Source organism: Orcinus orca, chromosome 17, assembly GCF_937001465.1.
Source record: "Orcinus orca chromosome 17, mOrcOrc1.1, whole genome shotgun sequence".
Classification (NCBI taxonomy): domain Eukaryota; kingdom Metazoa; phylum Chordata; class Mammalia; order Artiodactyla; family Delphinidae; genus Orcinus; species Orcinus orca.
The window spans coordinates 61,033,555-61,048,472 of record NC_064575.1 but is presented as its reverse complement, the minus strand read 5'-3'; positions in this window follow the sequence as shown (position 1 = coordinate 61,048,472).

Here is a 14,918-nt window from a genome sequence, read left to right as displayed (position 1 = left end):
AATCCTAACCCTTCCCCGAAGCCTTCCCCTCACCCGTCCCCTAATCCTAACCTGTACGCTAACACTAACCCGCACCCTCACACGTACGCTCACCCTAAAGCGTTGTCGTACCCTCACCTGGACCCTAAACCGTCCCCGACCCCTAACCCTAACCCTAGCCCGAACCCTAACACTAACCCTTCCCCGAAGCCTTACCCACACCCGTCCCCTAATCCTAACCCGTGCGCTAACACTAAGCCGCCCCCTCACACGTATGCTCACCCTAAAGCGTTGTCGTACCCTCACCTGGACCCTAAACTGTCCCCGTCCCCTAACCCTAACCCTAGCCCGAACCCTAACCCTAACCCTTCCCCGAAGCCTTACCCTCACCCGTCCCCTAATCCTAACCTGGACACTAACACTAACCCGCGCCCTCAGACGTACGCTCACCCTAAAGCGTTGTCGTACCCTCACCTGGACCCTAAACCGTCCCCGTCCCCTAACCCTAACCCTAGCCCGAACCCTAACCCTAACTCTTCCCCGAAGCCTTACCCTCACCCGTCCCCTAATCCTAACCCGTGCGCTAACACTAACCCGCGCCCTCACACGTATGCTCAACCTAAAGCGTTGTCGTACCCTCACCTGGACCCTAAACTGTCCCCGTCCCCTAACCCTAACCCTAGCCCGAACCCTAACCCTAACCCTTCCCCGAAGCCTTACCCTCACCCGTCCCCTAATCCTAACCCGTACGCTAACACTATCCCACGCCCTCACACGTACGCTCACCCTAAAGCGTTGTCGTACCCTCACCTGGACCCTAAAGCGTCCTCGTCCCCTAATCCTAACCCTAGCCCGAACCCTAACCCTAACCCTTCCCCAAAGCCTTACCGTCACCCGTCCCCTAATCCTAACCCGTACGCTAACACTAACCCGCGCCCTCACACGTTCGCTCACCCTAAAGTGTTGTCGTACCCTCACCTGGACCCTAAACCATCCCCGTCCCCTAACCCTAACCCTACCCAGAACCCTAACCCTAACCCTTCCCCGAAGCCTTACCCTCCGCCGTCCCCTATCGCTAACCCGTAGGCTAACACTAACCCGCGCCCTCACACGTACGCTAACCCTAAAGCGTTGTCGTACCCTCACCTGGACCCTAAACCGTCCCCGTCCCCTAACCCTAACCCTAGCCCGAACCCTAAACCTAACCCTTCCCCAAAGCCTTACCCTCACCCGTCCCCTAATCCTAACCCGTACGCTAACACTAACCCCCGCCCTCACACGTACGCTCACCGTGAAGCGTTGTCGTACCCTCACCTGGACCTGAAACCGTCCCCTAACCCTAACCCTAGCCCGAACCCTAACCCTAACTCTTCCCCGTAGCCTTAACCTCTCCCGTCCCTTATTCCTAACAAGTACGCTAACACTAACCCGCGCCCTCACCCTTACGCTCACCCTGAAGCGTTGTCGTACCCTCACCTGGACCCTAAACCGTCCCCGTCCCCTAACCCTAACCCTAGCCCTAGCCCGAAGCCTAACCCTAACCCTTCCCCGAAGCCTTACCCTTACCCGTCCCCTAATCCTAACCTGTACGCTAACACTAAGCCGTGCCCTCACACGTACGCTCACCCTAAAGCGTTGTCGTTCCCTCACCTGGACCCTAAACCGTTCCCGTCCCCTAACCCTGACCCTAGCCCGAACCCTAACCCTAACCCTTCCCCGAAGCCTTACCCTCACCCGTCCCCTAATCCTAACCCGTACGCTAACACTAACCCGCGCCCTCACTCGTACGCTCACCCTAAAGCGTTGTCGTACCGTCACCTGGACCCTAAACCGTACCCGTCCCCTATCCCTAAACCTACCCCGAACCCTATCCCTAACACTTCCCCGAAGCCTTACCCACACCCGTCCCCTAATCCTAACCCGTACGCTAACACTAATCCGCGCCCTCACATGTACGCTCACCCTAAAGCGTTGTCGTACACTCATCTGGACCGTAAACCGTCCCCGTCCCCTAACCCTAACCCTAGCCGGAACCCTAACCCTAACCCTTTCCCGAAGCCTTACCCTCACCCATCCCCTAATCCTAACCCGTACGGTAACACTAACCCGTGCCCTCACACGTACGCTCACCCTAAAGCGTTGTCATACCGTCACCTGGACGCTAAACCGTCCCCGTCCCCTAACACTAACCCTAGCCCGAACCCTAACCCTAAAGCTTCCCCGAAGCCTTACCCTCACCTGTCCCCTATTCCTAACCCGTACGCTAACACTAGCCCGTGCCCTCACACGTACGCTCACCCTAAAGCGTTGTCGTACCCTCAACTGGACCGTAAACCGTCCCCGTCCCCTAACCCTAACCCTAGCCCGAACCCTAACCCTAACCCTTCCCCGAAGCCTTACCCTCACACTTCCCCTAATCCTAACCCGTACGGTAACACTAACCCGCGCTCTCACTCGTACGCTCACCCTAAAGTGTTGTCGTACCCTCACCTGGACCCTAAACCGTCCCCGTCCCCTAACCCTAACCCTAGCCCGAACCCTAACCCTAACCCTTCCCCGAAGCCTTACCCTCACCCGTCCCCTAATCCTAACCCGTACGCTAACACTAAGCCGTGCCCTCACACGCACGCTCACCCTAAAGCGTTGTCGTAACCTCACCTGGACCTTAAACCGTCCCCTAACCGTAACCGTAACCCTAGCCCGAACCCTAACCCTAACACTTCCCCGAATCCTTACCCTCACCCGTCCCCTAATCCTAAACCGTACGCTAACACTAAGCCACGCCCTCACATGTACGCTCACCCTAAGGCGTTGTCGTAACCTCACCTGGACCCTAAACCGTACCCATCCCCTAACCCTAACCCTAGCCCGAACCCTAACCCTAAACCTTCCCCGAAGCCTTACCCTCACCCGTCCCCTAATCCTAACCCGTACGCTAACACTAACCCATGCCCTCACACGTACGCTCACCCTAAAGCGTTGTCGTACCCTCACCTGGACCCTAAACTGTCCCCATCCCCTAACCCTAACCCTAGCCCGAACCCTAACCCTAACCCTTCCCCGAAGCCTTACCCTCACACGTCCCCTAATCCTAACCCGTACGCTAACACTAACCCGCGCCCTCACACGTACGCTCACCGTAAAGCGTTGTCGTACCCTCACCTGGACCCTAAACCGTCCCCGTCCCCTAACCCTAACCCTAGCCCGAACCCTAACCCTAACCCTTCCCCGAAGCCTTACCCTCACCCGTCCCATAATCGTAACCCGTACGTTAACACTAACCCGTGCCCTCACATGTACGCTCACCCCAAAGCGTTGTCGTACCCTCACCTGGGTCTTAAACAGTCCCCGTCCCCTAACTGTAACGCTAGCCCGAACCCTAACCCTAAACCTTCCCCGAAGCCTTACCCTCACCCGTCCCCTAATCCTAACCCGTACGCTAACACAAACAAACGCCCTCACACGTACGCTCACCGTAAAGCGTTGTCGTATCCTCACCTGGACCCTAAACAGTCCCCGTCCCCTAACTGTAACGCTAGCCTGAACCCTAACCCTAAACCTTACCCGAAGCCTTACCCTCACCCGTCCCCTAATTCTAACCCGTACGCTAACACTAACCCACGCCCTCACACGTACGCTCACCCTAAAGCGTTGTCGTACCCTCACCTGGACCCTAAACCGTCCCCGTCCCCTAACCCTAACCCTAGCCCGAACCCTAACCCTAACCCTTCCCCATAGCCTTACCCTCACCAGTCCCCTAATCCTAACCGGTACGCTAACACTAACCCGCGCCCTCACACGTACGCTCACCCTAAACCGTTGTCGTACCCTCACCTGGACCCTAAACCGTCCCCATCCCCTAACCCTAACCCTAGCCTGAACCCTAACCCTAAACCTTCTCCGAAGCCTTACCCTCACCCGTCCCCTAATCCTAACCCGTACGCTAACACTAACCCGTGCCCTCACATGTACGCTCACCGTAAAGCATTGTCGTACCCTCACCTGGACCCTAAACCGTCCCCGTCCCCTAACCCTAACTCTAGCCCGAATCCTAACCCTAAACCTTCCCCGAAGCCTTACCCTCACCCGTCCCCTAATCCTAACCCGTACGCTAACACTAACCCGCGCTCTCACACGTACGCTCACCCTAAAGCGTTGTCGTACCCTAATCTGGACCCTAAAACGTCCCCGTCCCCTAGCCCTAACCCTACCCCGAACCCTAACCCTAACCATTCCCCGAAACCTTACCCTCACCCGTCCCCTAATCCTAAACCGTACGCTAACACTAACCCGCGCCCTCACACGTACACTCACCCTAAAGCGTTGTCGTACCCTCACCTGCACCCTAAACCGTCCCCGTCCCCTAACCCTAACCCTAGCCCGAACCCTAACCCTAACCCTTCCCCGAAGCCTTACCCTCACCCGTCCCCTAATCCTAACCCGTACGCTAACACTAACCCACGCCCTCACACGTACGCCCACCCTAAAGCGTTGTCGTACCCTCACCTGGACCCTAAACCGTCCCCATCCCCTAACCCTAACCCTAGCCCGAATCCTAACTCTAGAACTTCCCCGAAGCCTTACCCTCACCCGTCCCCTAATCCTTACCCGTACGCTAACACCAACCCACGCCCTCACACGTACGCTCACCCTAAAGCCTTGTCGTACCCTCACCTGTACCCTAAACCGTCCCCGTCCCCTAACCCTAACCCTAGCTCGAACCCTAACCCTAACCCTTCCCAGAAGCCTTACCCTCACCCGTTCCCTAATCCTAACCTGTATGCTAACACTAACCCACGCCCTCACATGTATGCTCACCCTAAAGCGTTGTCGTACCCTCACCTGGACCCTAAACCGTCCCCGTCCGCTAACTCTAACGCTACCTCGAACCCTAACCCTAACCCTTCCCCGAAGCCTTACCCTAACCCGTCCCCTAATCCTAACCCGTACGCTAACACTAACCCGCGCCCTCACACGTACGCTCACCCTAAAGCGTTGTCGTACCCTCACCTAGACCCTAAACCGTCCCCGTCCCCTAACCCTAACCCTACCCCGAACCGTAACCCTAACACTTCCCCAAAGCCTTACCCTCACCCGTCCCCTAATCCTAACCCGTAGGCTAACAATAACCCGCGCCCTTACACGTACGCTCACCCTAAAGCGTTGTCGTACCCTCACCTGGACCCTAAACTGTCCCCAACCCCTAACGCTAACCCTAGCCCGAACCCTAACCCTAACCTTTCCCCGAAGCCTTACCCTCACCCTTCCCCTAATGCTAAACCGTACGCTAACACTAACCCGTGCCCTCACACGTACGCTCACCCTGAAGTGTTGTCGTACCCTCAGCTGGACCCTAAACCGTCCCCGTCCCCTAACCCTAACCCTAGCCTGAACCCTAACCCTAACCCTTCCCCGAAGCCTTACCCTCACCCGTCCTCTAATTCTAACCCGTACGCTAACACTAACCCGTGCCCTCACACCTACGCTCACCCTAAAGCGTTGTCGTAACCTCACCTGGACCCTAAACCCTCCTCGTCCCCTAAACCTAACCATAGGCCGAAACCTAACCCTAACCCTTCCCCGAAGCCTTACCCTCACCCGTCCCCTAATCCTAACCCGTATGCTAACACTAACCCGCGCCCTCACACGTACGCTCACCCTAAAGCGTTGTCGTACCGTCACCTGGAACCTACACCATCCCCGTCCCCTAACCCTAACCCTAGCCCGAACCCTAACCCTAACCCTTCCCCGAAGCCTTACCCTCACCCATCCCCTATTGCTAACCCGTACGCTAACACTAACCTGCGCCCTCACATTACGCTCACCCTAAAGCGTTGTCGTACCCTCACCTGGACCCTAAACCCTCCCCGTCCCCTAACCCTAACCCTAGCCAGAACCCTAACCTTAACCCTTCCCCGAAGCCTTACCCTCACCCGTCCCCTAATCCTAACCCGTACGCTAACACTAACCCGCGTCCTCACACGTACGCTCACCCTAAAGCATTGTCGTACCCTCACTTGGACCCTAAACCGTCCCAGTCCCCTAACCCTAACCCTAGCCAGAACCCTAACCCTAAAACTTCCCCGAAGCCTTACCCTCACCCGTCCCATATTCCTAACCCGTACGCTAACACTAACCCGCGCCCTCACACGTACGCTCACCCTAAAGCATTGTCGTATCCTCACCTGCACCCTAAACAGTCCCCGTCCCCTAACCCTAACCCTAGCGCGAACCCTAACCCTAACCCTTCCCTGAAGTCTTACCCTCACCCGTTCCCTATTGCTAACCCGTATGCTAACACTAACCCGTTCCCTAACACGTACGCTCACCCTAAAGCGTTGTCGTACCCTCACCTGGACCCTAAAACGTCCCCATCCCCTAACCCTAACCCTAGCCCAAACCCTAACCCTAACCCTTCCCCGAAGCCTTACCCTCACCCGTCCCCTAATCCTAACCCGTACACTAACACTAACCCGCGCCCTCACACGTACGCTCACCCTGAAGCGTTGTCGTACCCTCACCTGGACCCTAAAACGTCCCCGTCCGCTAACTCTAACGCTAGCCTGAACCCTAACCCTAAACCTTCCTTGAAGCCTTACCCTCACCCGTCCCCTAATCCTAACCCGTACCATAACACTAAACCGCGCCCTCACACGTACGCTCACCCTAAAGCGTTGTCGTACCCTCACCTGGACCCTAAACCCTCCCCATCTCCTAACGCTAACCCTAGCCCGAACCCTAACCCTAACCCTTCCCTGAAGCCTTACCCTCACCCGTACCCTAATCCTAACCCGTACGCTAACACTAACCCGCACCCTCACACGTACGCTCACCCTGAAGCGTTGTCGTACCCTCAACTGGACCCTAAATCGTCCCCGTACCCTAACCCTAACCCTAGCCCGAACCCTAACCCTAACTCTTCCCCGAAGCCTTACCCTCACCCGTCCCCTAATCCTAACCATTACGCTAACACTAACCCGCGCCCTCACACATATGCTCACCCTAAAGCGTTGTCGTACCCTCACCTGGACCCTAAACCGTCCCCGTCCCCTAACCCTAACCCTAGCCCGAACCCTAACCCTAACCCTTCCCCGAAGCCTTACCCTCACCCGTCCCCTAATCCTAACCCGTACACTAACACTAAACAGTGCCCTCACACGTACGCTCAGCTTAAGCGTTTTCGTACCCTCACCTGGACCCTAAACCGTCCCCGTCCCCTAACCCTAACCCTAGCCCGAACCCTAAACCTAACTCTTCCCCGAAGCCTTACCCTCACCCGTCCCCTAATCCTAACCCGTACGCTCACACTAACCCGCGCCCTCACACATATGCTCACCCTAAAGCGTTGTCGTACCCTCATCTGGACCCTAAACAGTCCCAGTCCCCTAACCCTAACCCTAGCCCGAACCCTAAACCTAACCCTTCCCCAAAGCCTTACCCTCACCCGTCCCCTAATCCTAACCCGTACGCTAACACTAACCCGTGCCCTCACACGTACGCTCACCCTAAAGCGTTGTTATACACTCACCTGGACCCTAATCCGTCCCAGTCCCCTACCCTAACCCTAGCCCGAACCCAAACCCTAATCCTTCCCCGAAGCCTTACCCTCACCCGTCCCCTAATCCTAACCCGTACGCTAACACTAACCCGCGCCTTCACACGTACGCTCACCCTAAAGCGTTGTCGTACCATCACTTGGACCCTAAACCGTCCCAGTACCCTAACCCTAACCCTAGCCCGAACCCTAACCCTACACTTTCCCCGAAGCCTCACCCTCACCCGTCCCATATTTCTAACCCGTACGCTAACAATAACCCGCGCCCTCACACGTACGCTCACCCTAAAGCATTGTCGTACCCTCACCTGTACCCTAAACCGTCCCGGTCCCCTAACCCTAACCCTAGCCCGAACCCTAACCCTAACCCTTCCCCGAAGCTTTTCCCTCACCCGTCTCCTAATCCTAACCCGTACACTAACACTAACCCGCGCCCTCACACGTACGCTCACTCTAAAGTGTTGTCGTACCCTCATCTGGACCCTAAACCGTCCCCGTACCCTAACCCTAACCCTAGCCTGAACCCTAACCCTAACCCTTCCCCGAAGCCTTACCCTCACCCGTCCCCTAATCCTAAACCGTACGCTAACACTAACCCACGCCGTCACACGTACGCTCACCCTAAAGCGTTGTTGTACCCTCACCTGGACCCTAAACCCTCCCCAACTCCTAACCCTAACCCTAGCCCGAACCCTAACCCTAACACTTCCCCGAAGCCTTACCCTCACCCGTCCCCTAATCCTAACCCGTACGCTAACACTAACCCGCGCCCTCACACATATGCTCACCCTAAAGCGTTGTCGTATCCTCACGTGGAAACTAAACCGTCCCCGTCCCTTAACCCTAACCCTAGCTCGAACCCAAACCCTAACCCTTCCCTGAAGCCTTACCTTCACCCATCCCCTAATCCTAACCCATACGCTAACACTAACCCACGCCCTCACACGTATGCTCACCCTAAAGTGTTGTCGTACCCTCACCTGGACCCTAAACTGTCCCCGACCCCTAACCCTAACCCTAGCCCGAACCCTAACCCTAAGCCTTCCCCGAAGCCTTACCCTCACCCGTCCCCTAATCCTAACCCGTACGCTAAAACTAACCCGCGCCCTCACACGTACGCTCACCCTAAAGTGTTGTCGTACCCTCACCTGGACCCTAAACCGTCTGCTAACCCTAACCCTAACTCTTGCCCGAACCCTAATCCTAAGCCTTCCCCAAAGCCTTACCCTCAACCGTCCCCTAATCCTAACCCGTACGCTAACACTAACCCCTGCCCTCACACGTACGCTCACCCTAAAGTGTTGTCGTACCCTCACCTGGAACCTAAACCCTCCCCGTCCCCTAACCCTAACCCTAACCCTAGCCCGAACCATAACCCTAACCCTTCCCTGAAGCCTTGCCCTCACCCGTCCCCTAATCCTAACACGTACGCTAACACTAACCCGCGCCCTCAGACGTACGCTCACCCTAAAGCATTGTCGTACCCTCACTTGGACCATAAACCGTCCCCATCCCCTAACCCTAACCCTAGCCCGAACCCTAACCCTAACACTTCCCGGAAGCCTTACCCTCACCCGTCCCCTAATCCTAACCCGTAGCTAACAGTAACACGCGCCGTCACACGTACGCTGACCCTAAAGCATTGCCGTACCGTCACCTGGACCCTGAACTGTCCCCGTCCCCTAACCCTAACCCTAGCCCGAACCCTAACCCTAACCGTTCCCCAAAGCCTTACCCTCACCCGTCTCCTAATCCTAACCCGTACGCTAACACTACCCCGCGCCCTCACACGTATGCTCACTCTAGAGCGTTGTCATACCCTCACCTGGACCCTAAACCGTACCCGTCCCCTAACCCTAACGCTAGCCCGAACCCTAACCCTAACCCTTCCCCGAAGCCTTACCCTCACCCGTCCCCTAATCCTAACCCGTACGCTAACACTAACCCGTGCCCTCACACGTACACTCACCCTAAAGCGTTGTCGTACCCTCACCTGGAAGATAAACCATCCCTGTCCCCTAACCCTAACCCTAACCCGAACCCTAACCCTAACCCTTCCCCGAAGCCTTACCCTCACCCGTCCCCTAATCCTAACCCGTACGCTAACACTAACCCGCACCCTCACATGTACGCTCACCCTAAAGCGTTGTCGTACCCTCACCTGGACCCTAAACCGTCCCCGTCCCCTAACCCTAACCCTAGCCCGAACCCTAACCCTATCCCTTCCCCGAAGCCTTACCCTCACCCGTCCCCTAATCCTAACCCGTGCGCTAACACTAACCCGCGCTCTCACACGTATGCTCACCCTAAAGCGTTGTCGTACCCTCACCTGGACCCTAAACTGTCCCCGTCCCCTAACCCTAACCCTAGCCCGAACCCTAACCCTAACCCTTCCCCGAAGCCTTACACACACCCGTCCCCTAATCCTAACCCGTACGCTAACACTATCCCACGCCCTCACACGTACGCTCACCCTAAAGTGTTGTCGTACCCTCACCTGGACCCTAAACCATCCCCGTCCCCTAACTCTAACCATATCCCGAACCCTAACCCTAACCCTTCCCCGTAGCCTTACCCTCACTCGTCCCCTAATCCTAACCCGTACGCTAACACTAACCCGTGCCCTCACACGTACGCTAACCCTAAAGCGTTGTCGTACCCTCACCTGGACCCTAAACCGTCCCCGTCCCCTAACCCTAACCCTAGCCCGAACCCTAACCCTAACCCTTCCCCGAAGCCTTACCCTCACCCGTCCTATAATCCTATCCTGGACACTAACACTAACCCGCGCCCTCACACGTACGCTCACGCTAAAGCGTTGTCGTACCCTCACCTGGACGCTAAACCGTCCCCGTCCCCTAACCCTAACCCTAGCCCGAACCCTAACCCTAACACTTCCCCGAAGCCTTACCCTCACCCGTCCCCTAATCCTAACCCGTACGCTAACAGTAACTCGTGCCCTCACACATACGCTCACCCTAAGGCGTTGTCGTACCCTCACCTGGACTATAAACCGTCCCCGTCCCCTAACCCTAACCCTAGCCCAAACCCTAAAACTAACCCTTCCCTGATTCCTTACCCTCACCCGTCCCCTAATTCTAACCCGTACGCTAACACTAACCCGTGCCCTCACACGTACGCTCACCCTAAAGCTTGTCGTACCCTCACCTGGACCCTAAACTGTCCCTGTCCCCTAACCCTAACCGTAGCCCGAACCCTAAACCTAACACTTCCCCGAAGCCTTACCCTCACCCATCCCCTAATCCTAACCCGTACGCTAACACTAACCCGAGCCCTCACACGTACGCTCACCCTAAAGCGTTGTCGTACCCTCACCTGGATCCTAAACCGTCCCCAACCCCAACCCTAACCCTAGCCCGAACCCTAACCCTAACCCTTCCCCGAAGCCTTACCCTCACCCGTCCCCTAATCCTAACCCGTACGCTAACACTAACCCGTGCCCTCACACGTACGCTCACCGTAAAGCGTTGTCGTACCCTCACCTGGACCCTAAACCGTCCCCGTCCCCTAACCCTAACCCTAGCCCTAACCCTAACTCTAACACTTCCCTGAAACCTTACCCTCACCCGTCCCCTAATCCTAACCCGTCCGCTAACACTAACCCGCGCCCTCACACGTACGCTCACCATAAAGTGTTGTCGTACACTCACCTGGACCCTAAACCGTCCCCGTCCCCTAACCCTAACCCTAGCCCGAACCCTAAACCTAACCCTTCCCTGAAGCCTTACCCTCACCCGTCCCCTAATCCTAACCCATACGCTAACACTAACTGGTACCCTCACACGTACGCTCACCCTAATGCGTTGTCGTACCCTCACCTGGACCCTAAACCGTCCCCGTCCCCTAAACCTAACCCTACTCCGAACCCTAACCCTATCCCTTCCCCGAAGCCTTACCCTCACCCGTCCCCTAATCCTAACCCGTATGCTAACACTAACCCGCGCCCTCACACGTACGCTCACCCTAAAGCATTGTCGTACCGTCACCTGGACCCTAAATCGTCCCCGTCCCCTATCCCTAACCCTACCACGAACCCTATCCCTAACCCTTCCCCGAAGCCTTACACACACCCGTCCCCTAATCCTAACCCGTACGCTAACACTAACCCGCGCCCTCACACGTACGCTCACCCTAAAGCGTTGTCGTACACTCACCTGGACCCTAAACCGTCCCCGTCCCCTAACCCTAACCCTAGCCCGAACCCTAACCCTAACCCTTCCCCGAATCCTTACCCTCACCCGTTCCCTAATCCTAACCCGTGCTCTAACACTAACCCTTGCCCTCACACGTATGCTCACCGTAAAGCGTTGTTGTACCCTCACCTGGACCCTAAACTGTCCCCATCCCCTAACCCTAACCCTAGCCCGAACCCTAACCCTAACCCTTCCCCGAAGCCTTACCCTCACCCGTCCCCTAATCCTAACCCGTACGCTAACACTATCCCACGCCCTCACACGTACGTTCACCCTAAAGTGTTGTCATACCCTCACCTGGACCCTAAACCGTCCCCGTCCCCTAACTCTAACCATCGCCCGAACCCTAACCCTAACACTTCCCCGTAGCCATACCCTCACTCGTCCCCTAATCCTAACCCGTACGCTAACACTAACCCGTGCCCTCACACGTACGCTAACCCTAAAGCGTTGTCGTACCCTCACCTGGACCCTAAACCTTCCCCGTCCCCTAACCCTAACCCTAGCCCGAACCCTAACCCTAACCCTTCCCCGAAGCCTTACCCTCACACGTCCCCTAATCTTAACCTGGACACTAACACTAACCCACGCCCTCACACGTACGCTCACCCTAAAGCGTTGTCGTACCCTCACCTGGACCCTAAACCGTCCCCTAACCCTAACCCTAACCCTAGTCCGAACCCTAACCTTAACTCTTCCCCGAAGCCTTACCCTCACCCGTGCCCTAATCCTAACCCGTACGCTAACACTAACCCGCGCCCTCACACGTTCGCTCACCCTAAAGCGTTGTCGTACCCTCACCTGCACCCTAAACCGTCCCCGTCCCCTAACCCTAACCCTAGCCCGAACCCTAACCCTAACCCTTCCCCGAAGCCTTACCCTCACCCGTCCCCTAATCCTAACCCGTACGCTAACACTAACCCATGCCCTCACACATACACTCACACTAAAGCGTTGTCGTACCCTCACCTGGACCCTAAACCATCCCCGTCCCCTAACCCTAACCCTAGCCAAAACCCTAAAACTAACCCTTCCCTGATTCCTTACCCTCACCCGTCCCCTAATCCTAACCCGTACGCTAACACTAACCCGTGCCCTCACACGTACGCTCACCCTAAAGCGTTGTCGTACCCTCACCTGGACCCTAAACCGTCCCTGTCCCCTAACCCTAACCCTAGCCCGAACCCTAAACCTAACACTTCCCTGAAGCCTTACCCTCACCCGTCCACTAATCCTAACCCGTCCGCTAACACTAACCCGAGCCCTCACACGTACGCTCACCATAAAGTGTTGTCGTAAACTCACCTGGACCCTAAACCGTCCCGGTCCCCTAACCCTAACCCTAGCCCGAACCCTAAACCTAACCCTTCCCTGAAGCCTTACCCTCACACGTCCCCTCATCCTAACCCATACGCTAACACTAACCGGTACCCTCACACGTACGCTCACCCTAAAGCGTTGTCGTACCCTCATCTGGACCCTAAACCGTCCCCTTCCCCTATACCTAACACTACTCCGAACCCTAACCCTAACGCTTCCCCGAAGCCTTGCACTCACCCGTCCCCTAATCCTAATCCGTACGCTAACACTAACCCGTGCCCTCACACGTACGCTCACCCTAAAGCGTTGTCGAACCCTCACCTGGACCCTAAACCGTCCCCGTCCCCTAACCCAAACCTTAGCCCGAACCCTAATCCTAAACTTTCCCCGAAGCCTTACCCTCACCCGTCCCCTAATCCTAACCCGTACGCTAACACTAACCCGTGCCCTCACACGTACGCTCACCCTAAAGCGTTGTCGTACCCTTACCTGGACCCTAAACAGTCCCCGTCCCCTAACCCTAACCCTAGCCCGAACCCTCACCCTAACCCTTCCCCGAAGCCTTACCCTCACCCGTCCCTAATCCTAACCTGTACGCTAACACTAACCCGTGCCCTCACACGTACGCTCACCCTAAAGCGTTGTCGTAGCCTCACCTGGACCCTAAACCGTCCCCGTCCCCTAACCCTAACCCTAGCGCGAACAATAACCCTAACCCTTCCACGAAGCCTTACCCTCACCCGTCCCCTAATGTTAACCCGTACGCTAACACTAACCCACGCCCTCACACGTACGCTCACCCTAAAGCATTGCGGTACCCTCACCTGGACCCTAAACCGTCCCCGTCCCCTAACCCTAACCCTAACCCGAACCCTAACCCTAACCCTTCCCCGAAGCCTTACCCTCACCCGTCCCCTAATCCTAACCCGTACGCTAACACTAACCCGCGCCCTCACACGTACGCTCACCCTAAAGCGTTGTCGTACCCTCACCTGCACCCTAAACCGTCCCCGTCCCCTAATCCTAACCCTAGCCCGAACCCTAACCCTAACCCTTCCCCGAAGCCTTACCCTCACCCGTCCCCTAATCCTAACCTGTACGCTAACACTAACCCATGCCCTGACACATACACTCACCCTAAAGCGTTGTCGTACCCTCACCTGGACCCTAAACCGTCCCCGTCCCCTAACCCTAACCCTAGCCCAAACCCTAAAACTAACCCTTCCCTGATTCCTTACACTCACCCGTCCCCTAATCCTAACCCGTACGCTAACACTAACCCGTGCCCTCACACGTACGCTCACCCTAAAGCGTTGTCGTACCCTCACCTGGACCGTAAACTGTCACTGTCCCCTAACCCTAACCCTAGCCCGAACCCTAAACCTAACCCTTCCCTGAAGCCTTACCCTCACCCGACCCCTCATCCTAACCCATACGCTAACACTAACTGGTACCCTCACACGTACGCTCACCCTAAAGCGTTGTCGTACCCTCATCTGGACCCGAAACCATCCCCGTCCCCTAACCCTAACCCTAGCCCGAACCCTAACCGTAACCCTTCCCCGAAGCCTTGCACTCACCCGTCCCCTAAACCTAACCCGAACGCTAACACTAACCCGCGCCCTCACACGTACGCTCACCCTAAAGCGTTGTCGTACACTCACCTGCACCCTAAACCGTCCCCGTCCCCTAACCCTAACCCTAGCCGAACCCTAACCCTAACCCTTCCCCGACGCCTTACCCTCACCCGTCCCCTAATCCTAACCCGTACGCTAACACTAACCCGCGCCCTCACACGTACGCTCACCCTGAAGTGTTGTCGTACCCTCACCTGGACCCTAAACTGTCCC